General features: G+C 39.2%; 1 long non-coding RNA gene across 1 annotated transcript in view; it reads left to right on the top strand.

The window, feature by feature from the left end:
- Positions 1-24,624, top strand: part of LOC309670864 — a 218,229-nt gene that overhangs the window by 49,055 nt on the left and 144,550 nt on the right. Inside the window, exon 2 of the long non-coding RNA XR_014269059.1 lies at positions 1,837-1,888. This is a non-coding gene — a long non-coding RNA (uncharacterized lncRNA). The remainder of the gene's footprint in view (positions 1-1,836; positions 1,889-24,624) is intronic.

Genomic DNA, 24,624 nt, shown 5'->3' with positions numbered 1-24,624 from the left:
GAGCATCTTCGTGGCCTTCCTCTGGACCTGCTCCAACAGCTCCATGTCCTTCATAGGTTGAGGGCCCCAGAGCTGGACACAATATTCCAGGTGGGGTCTCCCCAGAGGGGAGCAGAGGGGCAGAATCCCCTCCCTGGTCTTGCTGGCCACTCTGCTGGGATGTAGCCCAGGATGGGGTTGGCCTTCTGGGCTGCCGGCGCACATTCCTGAGCGCAGTCTCCTATGGTGTGAGATATCCCTTCCGTCAGCTGTGTCCTCCCAACTTCTCGTTGCCCTCCCAGCCTACTCGCTGGTGGGGTGGGGTGAGGAGCAGAAAAGGCTTTGGTGCTGTGTCAGCACTGCTGGGCAATAGCTAAAACATCCCTGTGTTATCAACACTGGTTTGGCCACAAATCCGAAGCATAGCCCCATACTAGTTACTATGAAGAAAATGAACTCTATCCCAGCCAAAACAAGTACACTACCATTATTCGGATCATCTTCATATTAATTCTTCTGATTCTTTGGTCAGTCAGTCCAACACCTACCTTGTTAAAAGAAAAAAAAAATCCCAGAAAATCCTGAGCTTTTACACTTCACCTATTTGGTTTGAAATTAAAAAAAAATTACTAGTGAAATGCTCCTTCACGCTACGCTTTTAAAAAATACGTTTTTTGAAAGCACAGCAAAATGAAAACATTTCGTCACAGGAGAAAGTATTTACACAAGTATAGGAAGTGTACGTTTTTTTTTTTCACATTTTATCCATCATCGTAACTCATTATCACTTGCAAAATCACAGCATTATTAAAGGCTCAGAGAAAACCGGTGTAGGCTGTTTGGATTCTTGTTTGAAGAGGAGTTCTAGAAGCAAAAACTTTGTTGTGCGGTTCAAGACATACTGTACTTTTTTTTTTTCTTCCCTTTTTGGCAGACAGTGCAATGTGAATGTAATTGGAATGTAAGAAAGATAAGAATGAAGCATGATTTTCAGCTACTGTTGTTATTGGCAAGGGCTTTATTCCATGTATCGATTTAATTTATTAATGCTCAGTTTTTATATGTGAAATACTCCCAAATTCCTGATTATTAAAACAGAAAATCATTTTATACTTAACTTCAAAACACTGTAAGCTTGTAATACTTATGAAAAATACTGTCTGAAAATAGCTCTTTGTATATATTCGAAGTATCATTAGGCTTATTTTTCTTCAAAAAATAGTCATTATCGTTTCCATATGTTTTATGTTTATTACATTGGCTTTGCAAAGCTATGGCAGAGGGATTTATAATATATTTGCTGGTGCATACATCAACAAAATTGCGAAGTTGCAATTCAAAATTCATGTAATCTGTGCTAAAGCTAGGAAGACCTTTCTCTTAAAATTTATATTAAATTCTCAGGACACGTGATCAGTTTTCCACAGTAGCAGAAAGGAAAGAACCTTTTCATGCATGACCTGAAGGAACCAAATGTGAAAAGAAATGAGGTACAATGAACATGGATCTCCAAAATGCCAGTTTTACGTTTAGTATTCGGCATACGATCAACACTTCCATATGGTTCAAACAAATAAAATTGCATTTTACACTGTAGTAACATGTCAGTCCAGCAGCAGCTATAATAAATATTTTATTACAGATAATCTGCATCTCATTTAGACTTTAGGAAAGATACACAGTTTATGAATACGTGGTATATCACAATGCGAGGAGAAAAATAATGGTACAGAAAAAACCTATCATCTAATGTTTCGATTTTTGAAGTTACTGTGGTGTTTTGTAATAATAATAAAACATTTTAGAAATAAAAATATGTTTGATGACCAAATTCTTCCTTATCTCTTCTCATTGCAGATTCCGGGATCATCGGAGACCCACCAGCATAACCCCACACAGAAAGCTGAAGGTAAGCTGAGACCTCCTACGGCCTCAAGCTCTGGTGGGACCCAAATATTGCATTAGTGTTTTTTAAATGACTGACAGTTGTCTAACTGATAAAGTAGAGTAAACTACAAAACGACAATAGGCCAGTGTGTGCTCAGTGTACAGTGTTCTGCTGACTTACCAATTACCAATAATTTATACTGCTATATCTAATTTACTGTTGTTGCAGTACAGTGTAGGTCAAAATGAAAAAATAAAAAAAAAAAGGGATAAATTCATGTAGCTCTAACTGTAACAGGTGTATGTATTTTGTCCAAGGAGGAAGATCCAGGGTGATAAATTCTCTCCCCTGTTACCAGACTTACCAAGAATAGAACATAATTGAATAAATAATGACATTCTCAAAACGATCTCTCTCGTGAGAGTTCTCAAGTTCCCACAAGAAACTACCGTTAGCTACGTATGCCAGAGCGTGATGTTTTTTAACGGTACCTCTCTCTAATAATTTGCAAACGTCGTTGGTAGCCGTGACCTCAGCCCAGCTGAAGGCGCGTACGGTACCCGGGGCTCTGAAGCGGCAGCTGTCGGTGCCCGCTCAGGAGGGTTTGTATTTGGCAGCGATCTGGCTGTGAGCAAACCTTAAGCCGTCTGACGAGTACGTACGCAGCAACTGTGCTGAACTGAGCAAGTGCCTGGTTTGGGTGTTCTTTTTCCCTTTGGTTTTAGCTCAGTGATTTTTCTCAACGGTAACCAAAGCCAAGTAATTTAAAGCTTGTGAACCTCACAAAAAGGGTTCATTTAAAACCATATTCTGCATCTTGTGACACCAAATGGAAAGTGTGTTCTTCTCTATGACTACAAAAGATTTTAGAGCAGCGATCAGATACGCGTTCTGCTCATTAATGTTTGTACAGTATCCTGCCTTAAAAGAGCTACGGTTTCCTAGAGCAAGTCATTCAGAATTCGACTACACTCTCAAGTTTAATGGGTTGAGCTCTTTGAGTTCCCCTACCTCCTCCTGATTGATGGTTTGTTTCTTCTTTTAATACAAAATTCAGTAAAATTTCCCACAGTGAAAAGGGCCTTTTAATTATAAAACACCAGCGTGTGGGAATGATTCAATTTACACATCAGAAAAGTTCAGTTACTTGACCATAATTTATTTTTTGTGCTGATCATTTACAGACCACAGATTCTTCTTCCCCCACTCCCCCCTTCTCGCTTGCTCTCTCGCCATATAAAAGAATAAAAATCTCAATAACCTGGAAAAGGCTTTAGATATTGTATCACTTAGTCACCAGAACTAGAGTTGTCATTATCAGACTTTTTTTTTTTTACCCTTTTTTTATCCCTTTCTCATTTCCTAGCTATGTTGTCATATTTAATTTAAATGTCTTCTGTAATTGCTGAGTAATACAGTTGTTCCTCAAATCTGACAAAGGGACAGTGTAAGTAAGAAGGGGCGGAGTATCTCACTCATGGAACTGTGAACATAAGAGACATTTCCTAAAAAAGATATTCGCAGTTCTAATGTTGCATATAACACAACTGACCACTACGGCTTTCTTCAGTAGCCCTCTCCAGCACTTTCACTGGTCTCCTGCAGGGGATAATAAAGCTCTATATTTAATTTTTTTTTTCTTTTTCTTTCTTTTTTTTTTTTTTAGAGTAGGAATTAATTAATACTGAAATAAAGGTTTGGAAGGAATGGAAAATTTCCATATACTTCCTCTATGCAATACCAGTCGTCTTTATTGTTTTGTTTTCAGATCATAGCTTAGGACTCGCATTGGTAGGTGTAGCAGCTGTTAATGACAAAGCTTTGTAGGTTCTGGATGTCAGCTTGTTTTGGTTTTAATCAAAAGTGGCTTGTGACTGAGAACTATTAGATTATATTATGTTCATTTTAGAATAAAAAAGTACCTGGAGGGAACTATAGGTATATATCGTTTATTCTAGGTCGTATATATAATTTTGGTATTCAGCTGAGTACCTAACAGTATTTATTGGTTGGCCATTTGTTGCAACACACATACAAAGGCAACGTCTGTGCTACTGAAATACGCTGTTGCTGCTTCTTTGCTTTTTTAGCATTTAATTTAGTCTGTTTTCCGCTTTGGGAGAGATGTATAAATGCTACTCTAATAGAACACGTCACACTCGGGGCAGGGGTCAGTTCTTCAAATTCTTCTCAGCTATTAGAGAAGTGGTCCCCCTTTCCCCCAGCCTAAGCATTTAGACTAAAATAGCCAGCATGGATGTGTGTGTTGTAGTGTCCCTATGAGAAAGAAACTGAAAGCAGTTTTCCAACCTAAACCATTCTACGATTCTACGAAAGGCTGGGTTTGGGGTAGCTGTACCTGCTGCTGTTTGGCTATGCTTTTATGTAGAAACACAAATGTATCCCTGGGTAAGACTTACGAGCTGAAATGTGTGTCTGCTTGTAAAACTAACCAAAGTTAGATGTTCTCTTCCATTGCGCCCTTAGCCATTACAGGCTAAGGGAAGCCAGTAATTCCACCTGTTTGATTTTACAAATTCAAATTTCCACTACTGCAGGTTTCACTAACTCACCTGTACCTTACTCTAATCAAATCCTTCTCGGTAAAGGGGCCAATTCGGAGCACACAGGGACAGCAACAGCCGAGATCAATGGATACAGTAACAAATCCTTCCAGTTCTTATTAATGTTCATAGAGACGTACATCTTAATGCTAAATTACACTCGGCTTTTATTTCCAGAAGCTAACTTTTAAAATTCTTTATGATCTCTGAGTAAGAATGAACCTTTATGTCTTCCATCTGACTGGCATGTTGTGCTAAGTAAATGCTCACATACACGATCTCACAAATGTTCACGTGGAAGATGGATTGTATGGTTTTTTGTGTTTGGTTTTTGTTTTTGTTTTTTTTTTACACAAAACTAGCATCAGATACATACAGTTATTCCATGTTACAGTTTGTTCTTTTTTTTTTTTTTTTTTTTTAATGCACTCAGTTAATTGAACTCTTCTGTTCTTCTGCATCAGTATACCTGAAGCCATAGACAGGCAGTGTTTGCAAATGACTCCCAAGGTTGTGTCCTGGTTTGAGGTAAAACAGAACCAATTTGTACGCTATTCAACCGTTGTGTGCCCTGGAAGATGCGAGTGGCCAGCCAGTGCTCCTGCTGCTGGTGCAGGAGGAGTCCTGTCATGATGCATCTGGTTCTCCTTGGGGTTTTTTGTATTCCCCGTAATTACTTCCAGGTCTCTTTCATTTACCAGGTCAGTCCTGTAGCATTGTTCTCAGTACATCTGTGTTCCTATGGTTGTCAACAGTTTGGAACTGTGTAAGTCCTCTGTAGATCTCAACTATAGCTATAAAAAAAAACAAAACAAAAAAAAAAAACAAAACAAAAAAAAAACAACCACCCACCAGATGGTCTTGGTGTCAAGAGGGTCTCTATTGAAAGCAGTTTCTAAATGCTTTTAAACCCCTGTTCTTCCAGATCGTCATCTTATGACTATTTACTACAGTGAACACTAAGCTAAAATCAATAAACCTGTACAAAACTTACTAGTTTTGGTGGTAGATGAAAGTCCTGCCTCACAATTCTTATCATTACATTTTTTCTGATCATTTATTTTTGCCTTCTCTTCTGTGTCTTAAATGCTCGCATTTTGCTTCCATTGTATTCATGACAGTCAGATGGTATTGTACACCGTGTTAAAGGTTGGTATTTTAGTAGAGGTTTCTACATTTAATAGGTGTCCTGATGATACAGTTTTGTGGCAGAAATTGTTGTCACAACTTTTTTTTTTTCTTTTTTTTTTCTTTTGCTTTCATGACAATGTACATAAGAGTGTTGAGTGTCATTAGGACTGCAACGATCTCACCGCACTACAAAGAGCTTATGGCTTCCTCTGTGTTGTCTGTATTTTTGGGCATCCATGGAATTTTTCATGTAGTAGACAGAGATTACAATGCCTCAGCCTCTCCTGTGGTAATTTGCACCAAATATCACAGCGTCTCAAGTCCTTGCATTGTTGATACAGGAATCGGAGCTGAATTCCCAGCTGGGAGTAGGCCCACCTCCCTGGTACTACACATAGTAGTATTTGTGTAGCTTATTTGTAGTAGTATTTGTGTAGCTTATTGTGTTTTATTTTGGTTTAGTTATGTATCTCTGTGCTTGCTGTTTAAATTCTGGTATGATTCCTCCACATTACTATCAAATCTTTGCCAGGCTGCCTGTGTTTGTGAGCTGTAGAGAGGCAGGCCAGTAGAAATATTTTTTCAAGTTGTCCTCAGTAGAATAAAAATGTATTGTACTCAATTATTGAACTATCATCTTCTCATGGCAATCAGTCAGTCTGTTATGGAGACCTGCGTTATTGGATGGATGGGTTTATATTTGCAGACGCTCTATCACCTTTACACAAAATTACAGTGTTTGGCATATCAGTTGCAAATCTGAGAAATTATTTCTCAAAAAAAAAAACCAAACAAACAAACAAAAAAATCACAAAAAACAAAAACCTAAGCCACTAGTAGGCAGCTGCGAAGACAAGTTTGAAATCTCCTCTGCCACCAGAACTGAGGTCCCCCTCTGATGTCCTGAGCTGCAAATCACGTTAGCCCGGGAGTCACAGGCCTGAGTTCCGGGGTTTAATTGCCTTTCTCTACAGACTACTTCTTGCTCTTTCCATTCAAAATCCAAGGTTAGGGTTAGTGATGGTGGCAGTTCCTCGCTTTAGAAAATGGTTTCCTTGAAAGCGGAAAAGCTTCGGTTTCTAGGTCCTTCTCAAAACCACGTATCGCGCTTCTGAGCTGTAGCCCTAAAGAGCGGCCACAAAATGGCAGAAGGAGGAAGGATCATCGTTTGTCCCAGGGCTTTGCGTAAATAGTTCTGGAAGGATGGAGTAGGGCCAGGATTCGCCTCTCCTGGTAAAATTCCACAGTTTTCTGCTACGTTTATCAAGGGAAATTTCTCTGACACTCTTAGTCATCAGGAACTCGGTGTACCCCAGTGCGCAGCCCCTGTTTAAAACCTCTCCTTGAGGTGCGTTAATTTATGAGTTCAACCTCTCAGGCCAGTGAAGATATTAAAGCTGTTAGATTTTACTCTGTTATCATCGCAATCAACATCATACTTTTAATCAGAAGTGGCCAGAGCCGTTTGATCAGTAATGAGCTCAATTTCGTCAGGCTATTAAGCAGCTCCTGAGCATATCTAACTTAACCTGTTTAACAGCAGAATAAAGTGAAGAAGTGCCTCCTTTGTAAAGCTCAGGTGGCCTCAAGTGGAAAGTGACTGCTAAAACGCGTTCTTCTTGTGCCGCGCAAGCAAGATCCTGAACCTCTTGGGATCCCAGCCGAAAGTGGAAGTTAGCCCTTACTCTTGAGCCTCTGCTGGCATAGCCACAAGCCAGAGACAGCAGCTACAGAGTTTGTGCTCTCTTCCGTCTAGGCAGGGCTGGCCTAATGCATGCAGGTCATCAAGTGACTCAGGACAAAGTGTTCTGGGAAATATATATATATATGTGGGTATATCTATGTATATGCTATAGACGTGGCGCTTAGGGACATGGTTTAGTGGTAACTTGGCAGTGTTAACGGTTGGGCTTGATCTTAAAGGTCTTTCCAACTTAAGTGATCCTGTGATTCTATGATTCTATAATATTATTTTTTTTCAATTTGAAAACGTGCAAACTTACCTTTGTCCTTAGGATCCATTTCTCCTTTTATTGGCAGCATCTTCTTTGGAGCATTTGCAGAGATAATGGGCAAACTGGATTCCCGTTCAGAGTACAGAGCAATGGGAGAAACACTGTGCCTAGGGAGGTGCTACGTTGGTACAATCAAGGAATTTCAGTATTGACTTTTAGGACCCTTCACTATTCGGCAAAACTTGCTTTTAGTTCTACAGGTTGTTGATATTAACAGAGATGTTGTTCAATCCAGGATTAGAGAGTAAATATCCCGGGTGATAAATTCTAGAAGATACTATCATTGCTGGTCTGTAAAAAAATTTTGTACTGACTGAATAGTAATATTTTACTTTCTATGTGGAAAACAAAGTTTCTTTTTTCAGGAAAAATGTTTACAATGAAATAGAACTTGGGTTTTGTCAGATATTATGAATACAGCTGAACTAATTAGACTGTGAGTGTTTTGAGTAGTGCATTAGATAAAAAGGAGGAGGGAATTTTTCCTTTAATAAGTCTCCTTTTTTTTTTTTTCTATTTTGTTTTGTTCATCCTGTTTATCACTTGCATCCCCCCCAAAAAAAGAAGGAAAAAAAGATTTTCTTGGTTTACTAAGCAAAATGTTATATAATGTTGATGGTCAGCTTCACTTTTGCAGCATGATAATAACATGCCTAAAAGTAGTCCAGCTGATGCTTTGAGTTGCCACAAGTATCACAGCCCTGCTATTTTAAGATGCTCAATTATTTGTGAGCCACTGAGCTATTGTTTCAAAATGCATTTTGCTATTTCCTTTCAAGAGGCTAAAAACCCTTTCTTGTAGTTTGTTCTTTCTTGTAGTAGTTCTTTGAACTACTTTTTAAGGCTAATTTGTGATAGGGTTTTGTACTATGATTTTTATATTTAGGCTGCTGAATCCGTCTAACCTGAATAGCCCGAGGGAGATAAGTCAGGAAGCATAGAAATCAAGAAAAACTGAAGCTGGGACTTCAAGCTGAACCAGAAGCTAGTATAACTCTATTTATCAGTGAGAATTTTTGCTGAAAGAACAAACAACGTGGTTTTTTTTTTTTTTTTCCCCAGCATTCTGCCTTTGTGTTTAAAAATTGAAATTTCTGCATGTTTTGTGTAAAATGAGAAACAACATTTGAGTTTTTACGGGTTTGAGGTACAGCTTAACAGTCTCTACAGGAAGGGGTGGAGTTTCCTGAAACTAAGAGTTGACCTCCATATCTACTCTGGTAGGGTTTCGAAGAGGTTTAAGAGACATTTCCTTCAGTGGGTAGGGATAGAAAGGGACGTTTTCATGCATGCTGGACCTCTGAGTTGATGGCAAACTGGTCTCAGGTTCTGTTGCCGTCCATATCCTTTTCTCCAACATCTGACAGATAGTGAGAAGAGTGTGCTTGAGGCAACTGTGCAAATTGTGTTGTTCACAAAACTCATTTTAATGTTATAGTAAGACAGGCAGAAAGGTGAACAGAAGCTTTATGGGTGTTGGTAAGATGGTCATTGACCTGGTTGTTGTTTGATGGGGGGGGAAAGAATACCTCAAAACAAGGACAGATTATTGGAATGACACAAGTCAATGAATGCTGGGCAGAGAAGAACCTAATGAGGTTCAACAAAAGCAAGTGCAAGGTCCTGCACCTGGGGAGGAAGAATGCTAGGCACCAGTACAGGTTAGGGGTGGACCTGCTGGGAAGTAGCTCGGAGGAGAAGGATCTGAGGGTTGTGGTAGACAGTAAATTATCCATGGCCCAGCAATGTGCCCTTGTCGCCAAAAAGGCCAATAGAATCCTGGGCTGCATAGGGAAGAGTGTGGCCAGTAGGTCGAGGGAGGTCATTCTCCCCCTCTACTCTGCACTGGTGAGGCCACAACTGGAATACTGTGTCCAGTTTTGGGCTCCCCAGCTCAAGAGGGACAGGGAACGGCTGGAGCGAGTCCAGCGAAGGGCAACTAAGATGATTGAGGGCTTGGAGCATCTGCCTTATGAGGAAAGGCTGAGAGCGCTGGGACTCTTTAGCCTGGAGAAGAGAAGGCTGAGGGGAGACCTTATTATGGCATACAAGTATCTAAAGGGTGGGCTGAAGGAGGATGGAGCCAGGCTCTTTTCAATGGTTCCCAGTGACAGGATGAGGGGCAATGGGCACAAGTTAGAACACAGGAAGTTCCGTTCAAATATACGGAAACAGTTCTTTACGGTGAGGGTGACAGAGCACTGGCACAGGCTGCCCAGGGAGGTTGTGGAGTCCCCTTCCCTGGAGATTTTCAAGACCCGCCTGGATGCAGTCCTGAGTAATGTGCTCTGGGCAATCCTGCTCTGGCAGGGGAGTGGGGCTGGGTGATCTCTAGAGGTCCCTTCCAACTCTGATGATTCTGTGATTCTGCGATTCTGTGAATCAGGTGGAACTCATTAGAAAACAGGGGACCGGTTGGTTATATGTAGACTTCCCAAGAATTGTTTAGCAGTATATAAATTAATATTAAGTACCAAAATCCAGATGTAGAAAACAGATGTAAGATACAGGCTCCATGTTAAAATGTCAATTCACGTGATAATAGCTGTTTCAAAGACTATCAAACAGTGTAAAATATATCCTTCCTTTATTCACTTGTTATCGATCACGTGGTTAATACTATTTAAATAAAAGTAGGAACCCTTAAGAGGGTCATACTGAGTTTGAGAAAGTCTCCAAAAATTGCAACTCCAGCACGGGTGAGGCTGAATGCGAGGCCTGAGGTGTACCGTGCACAGTCCCATTCCGATTTGGGTTTTTTTCAGCGAAACTTTGATATGTACTATTTCACACCCTTTTTGTCAGCAAAAATGTTAACTTTTTTTTTTTCTTAAATTACAAAATGTGAAGGTTTGTATTCCTCTGATCTAATTGCAACGGTTGACAAAGGTAATTATGTATTTAGTCACTGAGACTGACCTGATGCGAGAGGCAATGCACGCTACCTTCCGCAAATACCTAAAAGAAACGGTAACTGTGCTGAAGTCCGGGAGCTCCAGGTGTGATTTTGGAGGCATTGCAAGTGTTCCTGTCACTGAGTACGTACCTATCGTGTGGGGGGAAAAAAGGTCTTAATCTCAGGTGTAAATGCTGAGAATTACATGTCATTTCCCTTCGAGCAATAAATGCTCTTTTGTCTATCTAGATTTTGTTATGTTTTGCACAATAATTCCTAACAGTGCTGCGGTATGTCATTAAAATATCAAAATCTAATAAGTCAGCTGGCAATAAATGGAAAAAATAGAAATCCATAGCAAAGATTAGTGATACCTAAAAGTGGTTTATGGGTCCTAGTGGGATTCCTCCTTTTTTAACAACAAAGTGCAGAGTGAAAGCATATGCACAGCTTACTTTGTCTTCCTATTGCTTTTGATCTGAAAGAACAATCAGATAAGGCTGATTTCTGAAGACGGTTCAGAATGAACAGATTTCAGTTGCCCCCAGTGATAACCATCATTGTCAACAGGAGGCATTCCAGGTACTGACACTAGAGCCTTAAATGTTCAGATACTGAGCATTTTATCTTTTATTTTAAAAACTACTGCTGGGAACTCTCTTTATAGAATGCAGTGGATGATGAGTATTTAGAAGAAGAATGAACCCTGAAGGAGAATAAAGCCCAAGCCTCAGAGACTGTCAGTGAACGCCAGAAGGACAGAATAATTTAAGGTTAAGGTGGGGAATTTCATGCTCACAGAAAACTTGAAGCAGTGGAAAATGGAAAGACGGGTCTCGGGAGTTACAGGCTACAAAACCAAAACTAAAAGAATTTAGAGGCCCTGCCCCTGATGGGCATCTGTCCAGATTAGTGAATCCATCCCTCGGAAGTCAGCAAAACTAAGAGCCTTTTCATAGGGAAGGCTCAGAACTGGAATACGTTGCGATGTTGATAATTGAAGTTGAGGTATCTGGATTAACCCGTGCACAGAAGTGCTAACGGCTGCCTTCTGTAAGCCACGTCGTTTAACAAGTGCTGTGGGTCCCTCTAACACACAAGCTTCAGCTCTCAATTTTGGAAGAAAGTATTGATTTTTTTTTGTTTTGGTTTGGTTTTTTTTGGCACGGTGTGACAAGTTGCGTTTTACATGACATGTGCGTTGTACAAAGCTCACTGAACGCGGCACAGTGCTATGCAGTGTATTATGAAAACTGGTTGTTTACAAATGTAAAGATAATAATGTGTCACTGATTTAGGGGTATTTATGCCGTGCCTGCTGCACAATGCTGATGATTATTTTTTAAGTTAGTAGTTAGTTAGTTATCTTTCGTTATCTAAGTTTGTAATTGATAGCTTAACACGCCTCAAAACCAGCATAAAATACGCTGTTATCACTCATCGAGGATAAATGATTTTGAATGAGCAGATGCAAATGAATTCATAATAGACGAGGGTTTTATGTGCTTATCACTGCCACTGCAGTTTGAAAATGTGCCTACAAAATGCATGTTATTCCTCGTCTGGTCTGCCTGCAAATAGTGTGCTCTGTCTACCAAACCCAGACACGGCATTCAAATGCGTTGACTCCAGTCCCCTCACTGGTGCCATTGTTGCTTTCATGGGTTTTGGATAAAGTCCTTCATCTGTTTTTTACACTCATAATTCGGGCAGAGTTCATCAATTTTGAAGAGTTTCCGAAGATCATTACTAATAGGGGCTCTATCGCCATGTGTGCGCCCCTGACATACAAGAGAAATAGGGAATTGTTAGAGATTGAGTCAAACCATACTGACGTTTGTGAGCATGTGGGCAACACTTCACTTAATTAAATAATTCTAAGACTTTCTTAGATTTAAAATTCACCAGCGTCTGACCAGACTTGAGTAGAAGGTGGTGAATCTTGTAGTCCGGTAGGATTTTTCGGGGTGTTGATACAGCAGAGGCAGGTGCTGATGAGCTGATGGCCGGGTCTGTGACTCCACGTCTGTGGGGAGTAAAGAAGAAAAATCAAAACATACATTTGAAAGTCGCAGACACTGAGGAGTACAGCTAAAGGTCTCTTCTCTTCTTCCTGCCTCCATGACCTTGATTTATTCCTTGATCCTTTCACCAGTTTCTACTTGTGTGAGGAGTGCCTGGGTTTTAGGACGCATTCGGTATGTCTTTGGGCTGGCTGTGCCTACAGCCACTCTCGAGGCCAGGTTGCCCAGTTCCCTGAGCGTACACCAATGCTTTCTTTCCCCCCCCCGGGATTTCCTTTATTGGTAAGTCACAGCCAGTTCTGACCTGCAAGGAAAATCACAATATCATCACTTTCCCATATATCCCTCAAAATTCATGGAAGTCTTTCTGCAGGAAGATCAGGGCAAGTAGTTTGGAAGCACCAGATGAATTTTGGGTAGCTCCATGTGTGTCTCTCTGGCGTTCATTTTTTCCACCACCCAGCAGTGATATCTGTTAGATAATAATGTTCCGGGAACACAGTTTTACACGAAGAGCTGTACATAATGTGAACATAATTACTTTGCCCGCTGCACAGAAAAGGTTGCGACGATGGCGGGTGGGGAATATGACTTCTCAGTTATTTATCCTGAAACAAATTTTTCAAATGAAAATGTAATGTACCAGGTGCCAAAAAAAAAAAAAAGTTAAACAAATATCAGTTTCACTTCCTGTGTTTTACTAAACAGTTTCTCAATAGATGCGCATGAAGGCAATTGAAAAACTGTATAGAAAATGTGTTGCAAACACCTGTAAACTTTAAGGTGGGCTCTGAGTTACATAGAACTTGATTTGTGATGGTGAAACATATATTAAACATAGAGGCACTTAAGCTGTAAATCCAATGAGAGCGTCCTCTTTAAATAAGCATAATCCAAATTTTAGCCAGCTGGGCCCTTCAGAATTTTGACAAGATTTTTGTGTATTGGACAGATAAGTGTGACTATTGCTCTGGTGTCCTCTCCTGCTAGCAAACATGCACCATTGGGTAACTGGAAATGGAAACAGTACTGTGGGCTTATCTAAAACTGGGGCGCTCCATCTTACATTCAAAGTACGTAGAGCAAAATCCTGACGTGCCAGAAAAATACATTTTTCCCATATATTTTCCCCTAAAAATGCAAAAGCTCTCTTTACGCTTTATGTAGCAAGTTTTTATTGATGACACTGATGGGAAAGCCCACCTTGCTCATCTGTCCTCGTGAGCGAAATACCTGCACGTTGCTTTAATCTTTATGTAAAGTTATACAGCGTTGACATATTCCGTAGCCCTTCTCTGACAGGGCAGTACGAAAACCTTTCTTGCCATGCCTACCGAAGAAATCGTTGGGGTTAAATGACAGGGCTCTACCCGTGATTTGCCTGTCACGGAGAACTGTAAATTGCAGCCTGTCTCCAGGATAGTGTTTAGACACATTCCGAGATTAATGGTTTTGCATAGACACTTTGGACTTCAAATGATTTTGAGATAAGCTCCATCAAGAAGATTCCTCCAGTTTGAACTCAACTGAAAGTGCTTTGCATTTTAGCGACGTTTCCATGAAACTTTGTTGGTACGGAACAGACAGTACCTGATATAAAAATGAAATGGTGTCTCTTATGTTCCAGACTACATAAAAATTTTCACCTCCAGCTTAACTCTTTGTGACAGATTTCTGTCTTTTTTTTTTTTTTTATGGTAGTTCTTAACACTTTCAAATAACAGACAGCAATGAGACATCTTATTTACATGATTGAGCAGGCAGTATCTTTTCTCTTAAAGGAGCATAGCTTGGAAGGAAGGTCGGTATCCTAAATTTAGCAAAGAAGCAGCTAAGTAAGGTGTATGAATCAGCTGGGAAAGTATCTCCATTTGAGAATGTGCTAATTTATTCACTTATTCACTTTTCAGAAGCTCAATTGGTAATTGATGTGTGTTCTGCAGTGAATGAGATATTGTGATTCAGGAACTCTAACATAAGACAAACGTAATAATGTTTCTTTTTTGTTTAATGTGGTAAAGAGAAAATGTTTATCAGAAGAATGCAGTGAATGTAGACATTCCTTTTCCATGTGTTCTGTAGTTGCCCGATTTAAAAAAAAAAAAAAAAAAAAGGAAGAAAACACCTTTATTATCAATGGGTTTTCAGCTCTTCTGAATACGTACTGAAAATTGTATGATTTCAGTAGAATATTAGACAGTGAGATGCCACAGCAGTGGCGGAGCCATGCGAGAAACAGCACAATGGGCTAAATATCTGTTTGTGTCGGGTACGTAACCTTCAGTTCGTGTACGCTGCCTCTCCCTCTGGGCTACGAGAGACAATCAGTCGTTACTTAACAGACCAGTCGTCGTATTGTTGACCAAATATACCCCACCAGAGTCTGACAGCTTGTGGCCTCCTTGTATTACCTGGCATAGGAATTTCCCTGTCGGATGCCACGGGATGTCTTCCCTGTTCAGCTTAGTATCCGTGCGGTTATATGACCTCAGGTTTCTGAGTTGCATCATGTGATTAAAGGAGAATTAAAAGGTCTTTTTGGGGTTGGGGGAAATCTTCTTTGCCAAATGATATGCAGATTTGTTCAAACATTTATAGCAACATCTTCATGATTTTTTAATTTCGGTGTTTTTACATACAATGTTCATGAATCTTGTTTATAGTATTTGTGACTGAAACATTAAGATATACAGAAGACTGAGGTGAAAACAGAGATGGATTTGAACGGCGGGTCAGAATTTTGTTAACTTAATGTACCAAACATTAAGTGGGGTCTGTGCAGGGAGTTACAGGACTCCCACCATAAAACCCCACAGCAGATGCACAGCGTCTCCAGTCAACCTGCCAGTGATTTCAACGCTCCCTCTTTCTGCTCCATGGCAGGTAAATAAGGTACAAACTGGGCACTACGGCTGGCGGAGGCTTCCCATCTCTGCTTTGAAGGGCCAGGGTCCGCCAGGAGAATGCATGAAAACTCCCACTTCTAGGAGCAAACCAACTGGGATTTTGGCCTCAGCCACCTCGTGGCCGATTAGCAGCCATACTCTTTAAAAGCCATTTAAAAAAAAAAAAAAAAGTTTCTTCCATGACATTGTAAGCTAAAAAGATCCAAACTGAAGCCAATTTGGGTTTAATGGGAAAACACTCTTCCCGGTTCCTGGAACCCCAACCAGTTACGGACAGAGCAGCAGCATAGTTCAGAGTATGTGAAGCAACTAAAAGTGGGGGACTTCTAATGCCCTTGGGTGAAGTTTAAATGATGAATGCACTAAATGAATTTATAAGCCTGTATTCCGCTTCGACCGAGAAGCGAGGCCATCTTTCAGGAGGAGCCGGTTTTGTGTTACTCGGTGTGCACGATTCTCTTCTTTAGAGACTCAGTTGTTCATGTAATGAGGCACACTGACATTGCCGTCGCTCGCTGAAAACTGGATAGGCAAGCGATTATTTAAATTAAAAAAAAAAAAAAAAAAAGGCAACCCCAAACCCCACGTAATATATTAGTGTCAAAATACTTCAGTTATAATAGCTTAACTTGTTTGTTTTAATGCAGCTATGGAATGTATTTGACACCGTTATTTAACAGCCAGAGCCAAAGTTTACAAAAAATACAAAACACAAATAAGCGTATGTAAAAAAAAAAAAACTCCCATTCTGAATGTGATTAGTGCGTGCCACTTGCAAATGTCAGCAGTTATTTTTAGAGGAGAGCATTTGTAAGATCTGGCAGAGAACTCTTGAAATGTCAGGAGGGTAAGAGGCAGCGTAGCAGAAGCCAGATACGTATACAAATACGTTAGAGGATTGTAATAGTAAGTCCATCTTTCTTTGAAAGACAAGATGGAGCTGTCTTGAAGCTGACCTGCTACATCATAATTCCTTTCCCATGTCATAGGTGTTGTGCAGACATGACAAAACTACTGGCATCTTTGCAAGCAGCTTGGGTTCCGTACCACCTGAGGAGAGAGCTTGTTCCCCCCTCCCTCCCTCCCTCCCTCCTCGCTCACAGGCAGATTGGCCTTGTTAAACAGCGCATTGCGTTCTACTTTTAGGAAATGTGTGTTACGCTTATGTAATTTCTTTCTGGTAGATTTACCATCAAGATTTGCCTCAAAATATCTAAGAAAGTGTGTACTCTATCTTACATATAGAAGAAAAACACCCATTCAAACCCCACTGGAAGCTGTCAAGGGAAGGGCAGCTCTTTGACAGCACTGGTCACCAGCTCGGGGATAGAATCGTAGAATCGCTGAGGTTGGAGGGGACCTTTAAGATCGTCAAGTCCAACCATTACCCTACCCTGACAAAACCCACTTCTAAACCATGTCCCCAAGTACCACATCTGCCCTTTTTTTAAACACCTCCAGGGATGGCGAATCCCCTCCAGGGATGCTGCTGTTCGGTGCCGTTACCCTTTTGCTGGGTACGGGAAGAGCAGTGGACATGCCAGGTATGCTCTATTAACAATATTTTCACAGGGAAAGATAGGTCAGACGTGCATGCAGCAGTATTTGAGGCATATCCTTCCTCTCATGCATGGTTCTAATTTTCTCTGCTCTTTCTAATAACTCCAATTATATATTTCTGCTCGCGTAGAACCAGGAAAGCTGCTGAGTCATTGCTGGTGCAAAACTTGATACCTCTTCAGATTAAATAATTTCCTTTTTTCTTTGTGCCGGAATAGCACTTTCCTCTTTATTAAACCTTGTACTGGCAGATTTCATGCCGTCCAAGCCAAAGTGTGATATTTTCCCTCACAGGCCGCGTCGGGTTTTCTGTTTGCTGGTGGTTGTTTTGTCCCAAAGCCTCATACCTAGTTCCCATCGTAAAGTGAGTCCTGTGCCCTCCACGCTCATCAGCGCTGGTGTCTTCGCGTCAGAACTCTCCGTGGAGATCAGTCTGAATCCCTACCATCGTTAAGGTCTCCTCGGGCAGACTCCAGACTTTGGGGTCACCGGGAAGAGAAAGCCTCCCATCCCTCTCCTATTATCCTCTTGTCATTGATTGTTGGAAAATTGCGGGAGGGATAACTCTAGGGAACTAATTTCTTTTGAATCGTTTTACAGATGTTACATACTTTATTGCTTTCTTGGTTTACAGGAAAGGTAATTTTCATCCTTTAAAAGTATATGAGGTTATGGAAAATTACACTCAGAGTTGGAGATAAAACGGACCCCCCGGTAAACAAATGACATACTAATGGCCAAAAACCAACTCTGAGTCCTCTTCTATTGCAGTGCATGTTCTGAGAATGAAAATATAGGATTTATTGATAGGCCAATTTATTTCTGCCTGCAATAGAAATGACAGGAGTGCCCATGATGGAAAACGGAAAAGCAGAATAAGCAGTAGCTTAATTGCATTAATGCAATTAACAATTTTAAATGTGATGCATTTTTCCTGTTTCCAAGCAATTCTAAAAGTAATTTTCCAGAGTTCCCTTAAAAATAGATAGCAAGTAAAAATTCTGCTCTCTTAAATCCTCCAGGATTAGGCAACAAAATAAATAAATAAGGTCAATAAGAAAGCTTAAGGGACACCATCAAACTTTAACGCTTCCAAACTTTGACCTAGTGTAAAAAAAAAATAAAATAAAACTTACATTTTTATATACGCTCTGAGCCTAAGAATCCTGCCAAAATGAAAGTTCCAATACAAATAAAAAAAAAAGAAGCAGCTAGGCAGCCAGCTCACATTAATGCAATTCCTTCTTTGCATTTGCAGGTAAATCTCCTTTATCTACTTACTTCCTTCTTGTGCTAAATACTTTACTACAGAAATACAACATTCTGAAGCATTTACAGAGTCTAACTCTCCGTTGCTCTGTTACAATAATACAGCAGGCAGATAGTTAGAAGACTCACGTGTTCCCAAAGAAAAGTCTACTATTATGAAAATACATGTGTGAATGAAGTCAATGTTGTGAATGTATTTTACAAGTCTAATGTAAAACAGTGTTTTCCTTCTTTGTGTAATTATTCTGTGAGATTTCAACTACTTAGTATCAAGATCTTTGGATAAATACTGGCTTTGGTTTAGAGGTGTATGATGCAATGAACTACAGAAAACCTAAAAAAAAAAAAAAAAAGACAATACAAGAGCATTTCTTTTTGTTGCATTTTATTCATACAGAATATTACGAGTTTTATTATTGATGAAGCTAAGAATGAAAGAAGATAGATGTCAGAAGGCAGCTCCTTTTGTACTGGTGTGAAAGAAAAATGGCTCACATAAAAACAAATAAGCCTGGAACTATAAAAATACTGAATATAAAAACATTTTTTGTGGGAGGGCAGGATTATTATTATTACTTTTTTTAATAGGGAAGGGATAATGCTATAAGAATGACTCAGAAATTATCAAAGTCAAAATACTGTTTCAAGAGAAGAACATTAAGAGGTGAAACTAGGGCAGGGAAAAATTTAAAATAAAATAGCAACCTGAGTTGAGGATCCAAATCCATATTGGAACCCTTTATAGTAGAGTTGATATTTGAAAAGTGCTTCACATGTGAGATTTTCCATTGAGATCAGTATTTTAGCACACTAGGGTCCTAAGAACCTGAGCATGAATATAGACATTGAACTGGAGGCTCCTATTTTTGTGATTCCTGATTAATATCTAAATAAATAAGGCAATATAAAAAAATGAGGCGGTATAAAATGTAGAGGAAAGATTTGTTGCACGGGAGAGCTCTGTTCTTCATCTGAGTCCGTGGAGAATCCAGAGCAAGAGACTTAGGAAATTTTAAGTTGGCATTACCGAGCAGATCTAGTTACCAGGAAGGATGACAGGAGACTGTCACTCTTCAAAATGTGTTGTCTTGGAAAATAAATCAGGAATTAATGAAGAGGGCCACAAGTGATGAAATGTGGGAGAAAACCTTATGAAGAGGTGCTGGAGCTCAAAGAAGTCTAGAGAGAAGGAGCCAAAATAGAAAGAAAAAAAAAATGCCATAGTGTGTGGGGGGGGAACCCAGCATGCAGAGTTCATATGAAAGCAGAATTTGTTCTCCAAAAAATGCTAGTCTAGCACACTATTATTTGCCGACACATTTTGAGCACTGCGTAGGCCATAATTGCAAAATACAGATATTTGCGAGATACATGTCTGTGATGGGAATATATAGTATTATAAGGAACAGAGAGACTCAGGGCTTTGCATCTCCTCTTTTTCTATCCCATATGTCATTCCTGATCTTTACTTGACCAAAGAAGTTATGAATATATCTTAGAATTGCTTGACTCTGGAAGGAAAAAAAAATAAAAAAAAAAAAAGATAGCAAAGCCTTCGGAGAATTTTTATACATAAATTTGCAGAATTTTTAGCGTGCCATTTTGCAGTTTAGCAGATTGGCTTTCGAGGCACTTGGCCCACACTAATCTTTGAACCTAACAGAAAAAGAACACTGCTGTTGCATTTGGATCTCAGCACAGCGGATATGTATTGCTGACAAGCTGGGTATTTTGGGTTTTCTCAGGGAGTTCAGACACTGCTAATAGCTTGGTAACAAAACAATTAAATGTGAATATAGAGTTATTCAGTTTGTCAAACAAAAGGCACGCAGCATCATTTTAATTCCCAAAAGAACTGGAATTCTGAAACTCTCTGAGCACGTACTCGTCCAGCCCACCTACCTGCCACGGCTGCTCATTGCCGTCGTTACTACAACTCAATTTTTGTTGCTTTTCGTGGAGCTAGAAACATTTTCTTCAAGAACATGTAATAGACAGTAGTCTGGTTCCTTCTGAGATGTCAAATACCTACTTTATTATAGCGAGAAAGTGACAGTCAATTTAAACCAGAATTTATTGAGAACATTAAGAGCTGGAAGGGCTTTGGCTAATCACTGTAATGTCCCCAACAAATGGTAAATGAAAGCATGAGGAAATTGAGTTAACACAAGTTAAAAGTTCACCTACTTACTGAATTATATTAAAAAACCTACAACCTAATTAAATTATCTAAAACTGCTCATTTCAGTTTGTCCTGTTATAGTAGTGAATGCGTATGACAGTAGTTTCTCAGATGCATGGAAGTCGACAGGTTTAGCACGAGTCCGATAAAAAGCCAATGAACAAGATCAAAGGATGGATTATTTACTGATGTGCAATATTCTGAATAGTTACACTCAATGACGAGAAGAGTTTTGCGTCAGTGCTTGTTTAGATCCTTCATATTTATAAATTAAAAAATCAGGATTGTCCCAACTAGAATACATGAATAAAACGTATCATTTCTCCTCCTTTACGGAATTTTGAGGGGGGGGAGGGGGAGGGAAGGCTAGAGAGGATAAAGTAGCATGCAATATGTATACGTCTGGACATGTGGTTCAGGTATGCTGATATCCCATAAAATTGCAAAAGGTGTATTACCGGTTTATGCACCACTATGCTACTTCACAAAGATCCTTTTACATGCCTAGAATTTATAGTAAGATATAACATTTAAGATCATGTTTTCTGAGTTTCGATGTTATCTCACTGGAATAATCTTCCAATTTTTTTTTTTTTTTTAATTTAACATAGAGGGATAAAAATACTTCACTAGTATAACTGGCAAATTTCCTACGATCCCTCCTACAGATTCAAGGTTTATTGAAAATAAAATGATCAAAGAAACTTTGTGTGGTTTCAGCTTACAGTATAGTAATTTGTATTTGAAAACAATTGGCAGATCTTTGAGTGTCTATGAGAAATCTGATTCAGTAGTCAGATAGCATCATGTGCATGCAGTAACACTGTCACTTCTAGCAGCACATGGGACTGTTTGAAGGGAAGAACTTCTGGAGAGTGGACAGCAGAAATTTTTGCTATTTGGAGAGGTTTGGGGGTTAGGCATTTGTTGGCTTTGCTTCCTTGGAATGAAGAAAATGCCGTAGGGTACCACCCAATCCTTTGGCTAACCACAGAGGACAGAACCACCATCTGTGAATACCTTTTCCTGGGAAAAGTCAAGCACCATAGAGGAGTCATCTCTGTCACCTAACACCCAAACGCGTAAGGAAAGCTGTTGTTGCTGGCAGCAGAAAGAGACGGTTTTCAGCTCTAGGGAGAAAAAGAAAAGGGATGGTGTGATTGTAATAAAATAGCAAGGTGGCATTCCAGCAACGTTCAGAACTGGGTGTATCCCATAGGACGTTTCATCTTTTATTTCACCTTGAGAACGCATTCTTCTCCCCAGATGTTACTTAGAAAAATAGTTGCTTCTCAGAGGGAAATATGGTGTCACACGTTTGTTTCTAACTGCTTGCTAAAAGAGAAGAGCAAAGGTACAAATTAATTTTTTTTCCCACCTCAGAGAAATAATTATTTTATGAAATTAGAGCACCCGTCCACTCCTATTTACTACTTCTAAGTGCTTTTCAACCAAAAAGAAAGGACATCATTGATTGTTTATTGCTGACATGAAGATTAGAATCAAGAAACGATGCCAGTCTGGCTTTTGTAAAAGGAGAAATTCATAGCAATGGTTCTTAACTTTCCTTCCTGATGATTAATTTAACATTAAGACTTACTGGCAAAGAAATAAAAAGCGTTATCCTTTTTTCCCCCAAACTATTTGGCACTTAAATATTCCTCCATTTAAGTTTGTTAGTTTTAAATTCTATCAAAGGTAATATATGTATTTGAAATAAATAATTATAATTTTTCTGTGTAGCACAGAACCGATAGTTTTGATGCTGGTGTTCATACACACACACCCATCGCCACCACCAAACAGACAAATAAATGAAAAATAAACACGCTACGCTATAAATAGCGTACTTTGACATTTGTGGGTAGCTTGAAACCAGCTTCAGGGGAGCCTCCGAGAATAAGCATAGTGTTACTTCTTGTAAATGCAGAAACACCTTCATTTAAAATTGAGATCTTTGTACATATTTTCCCTTTTTAGACGGATAAATCCCATCGCTTTCTCAATCAGAAGTGAATGGAAGATAAAAGTCTCTGGGACCGCAGATGGGCTTAGAAAGCCCATTACAGTCTAAGAATTTGACCAAACCTCGCGTAACTTTCAACTCGCTAGCGTACTAGAAAAGCATGAAGAATTATTCCGGAGAATGATCGTTTCGGAGGGTTGGTGGTTTTTTTTTCAATCTGAAAGCAAGGGCTTGTTTTTAACAAATGAGAAGAAGGCAAGAATTATATGTTATGGCTCTGAAGTGCTTTCTGAAATTCCAGCTTCTGTAACAGGTAATCAAATTCCCTTCGCTTTAGCGGGTAGCTGCTCGCCCGGGGTGATGGATGCCAACGTCTCTTACAGTCCTGCTCCGCCTCTCTGCGAAGTTCAGCGCTGGTGAAAGTTCCAGAGAAACTTATCTGGATGTAACGCTGGACTAATGAAGGAACGAGCTCTAAAACTCAGAATTCCTCGCGTGGCTGTCAAGTGAAAATAGTCACGGCTTTTACAAACATTTCGCAAAAGAAATTTGTAGATATTCTAGTGGGATTTCCCAAGGTCCTTTAACTTACTACTTGTTGCTTTAGATTGTCCAAGCGTAGGTCAAAAATCCTTTCCCTTCACCCTCACTGGCACATATGCTATAAATCTTTGCGTTTTCCCCATGTTATGCAATTGCTTTTGCTCCTGTGAATCCCACATAATACAGAAAAAAAAAAAAAATTTTCTAATATATAGCTTGTATTAAAGCAAGAGGGCATAGTATGTCAGATTTCTTACAAGCAAATTCTAATAATGGCTTACATCATAAAACTGAGAGTATCTGGTTCTCTCAGCTTTGAATTTAAGAAGCATTGCAGTATGTATAAGTGTCTCTGATTGCTGCATAGGCGTTCATCATGCTAAAATGACTTGCCAGGCCTAAACAAGCTCGAGCAATATGAAATTTTAAAGATACTGCTGCAAACCCATTCTTTACTTTTACTAAAATAATGAAAAGCATATATTACTTGAGTTTACAAAACATTGAAATGCTAATTCACATGAAATGTTTGTTTTCTACACATATATTGCATTGTTGTATGTGGTATTAAAAGCCGCTCCTCTCTTTACATTTTCAGTTTTTTCCTTTTTTATCTGTTTTGCAATAGGAATTTCTGAAATACATGGACTTGTTAAAATTTTACCAAAGTTTCTAGACATTATCGTCAACTTAGGCTTTCCGATATAAGAATATTGAATATTGAACATAACGTGAGTTAAATAAGGATATCTGTTGTCAACAAGCAACAGTGAAACAAGCAGCAGTTTAAATATGCAACATCTATGTGTGTTCAGGTAAAGGATGGAATTAAACAAGAAAATGACATAAAAAACTAGAGATAGGCCCAAATTATGAGTACGTAAAGAGAAAATTTTGGCATAAGTAGAACAAAGTAAACAGAGATTCAGATCCTTTTGAATTACTATAATCTAACAGAGGAAATCTATGTCACCATTATTTAGGAAAATCAAGTTATAACAAACTATGAATTCTGTTTACTAATTTTCTAACTGCCTTTTTAGACACCTTTTTGTTATCCAAAACTAAATGTTCTTAATTCTTCTCAGCAATGGAACTTTTCTTTTTAGACAAAGACTGTCCAGGACCACTTTTGCTGTAATATAGAGGAGTGCAATGAGTGTGATGTGACATTTTCCTTTTTACGTGTTGTATTACTTTTCTCTTTTAATCAAACGCATTTTGCATGCAATGTCAGGTTGCTTTTGGTGGGTTTCCATCCAGGTATCGTGTTATTCCCACAATCACCATTCAGTGCATCTCAGCCAATGACTTCTTTTTTTTTTTTTTTCCTAATTAATATAGTTTCATATTTTTCTCTTTTTTTTTTCCTCCAGCACTTTTCTCATCCCTAGAGTGCTCTTCTCCTCCAAAATTGCCTATATGCAGTTACTAGAGTTGAGAGGTAGCTTTTGAAGTTTATTCTCTGTTATTGTAGAGTTACTCAGGTGTAAGAGATCCCCGAGTGTTGCTTTTTTTTTTTTTTTTTAAATTAATAGACTTTTACGGGAAGGTATATTGGGTTTGGGGGGGGTGTGTTTTTTTAGTTTTTGTTTTGTTTTGTTTTGTTTTAGCAAAAGTAGATCTAACATTTAAACACATAATTTATACGGATTTACACTGGGAATTATATGATGAAGGACCACTCCTGCTTTGGGAGTC

This window comes from Vanellus vanellus (assembly GCF_965231255.1).
Source record: "Vanellus vanellus genome assembly, chromosome: 4".
Lineage (NCBI taxonomy): Eukaryota > Metazoa > Chordata > Aves > Charadriiformes > Charadriidae > Vanellus > Vanellus vanellus.
The sequence above is the reverse complement of the archived record's forward strand: the minus strand, read 5'-3'. Positions and strand labels throughout refer to the sequence as shown.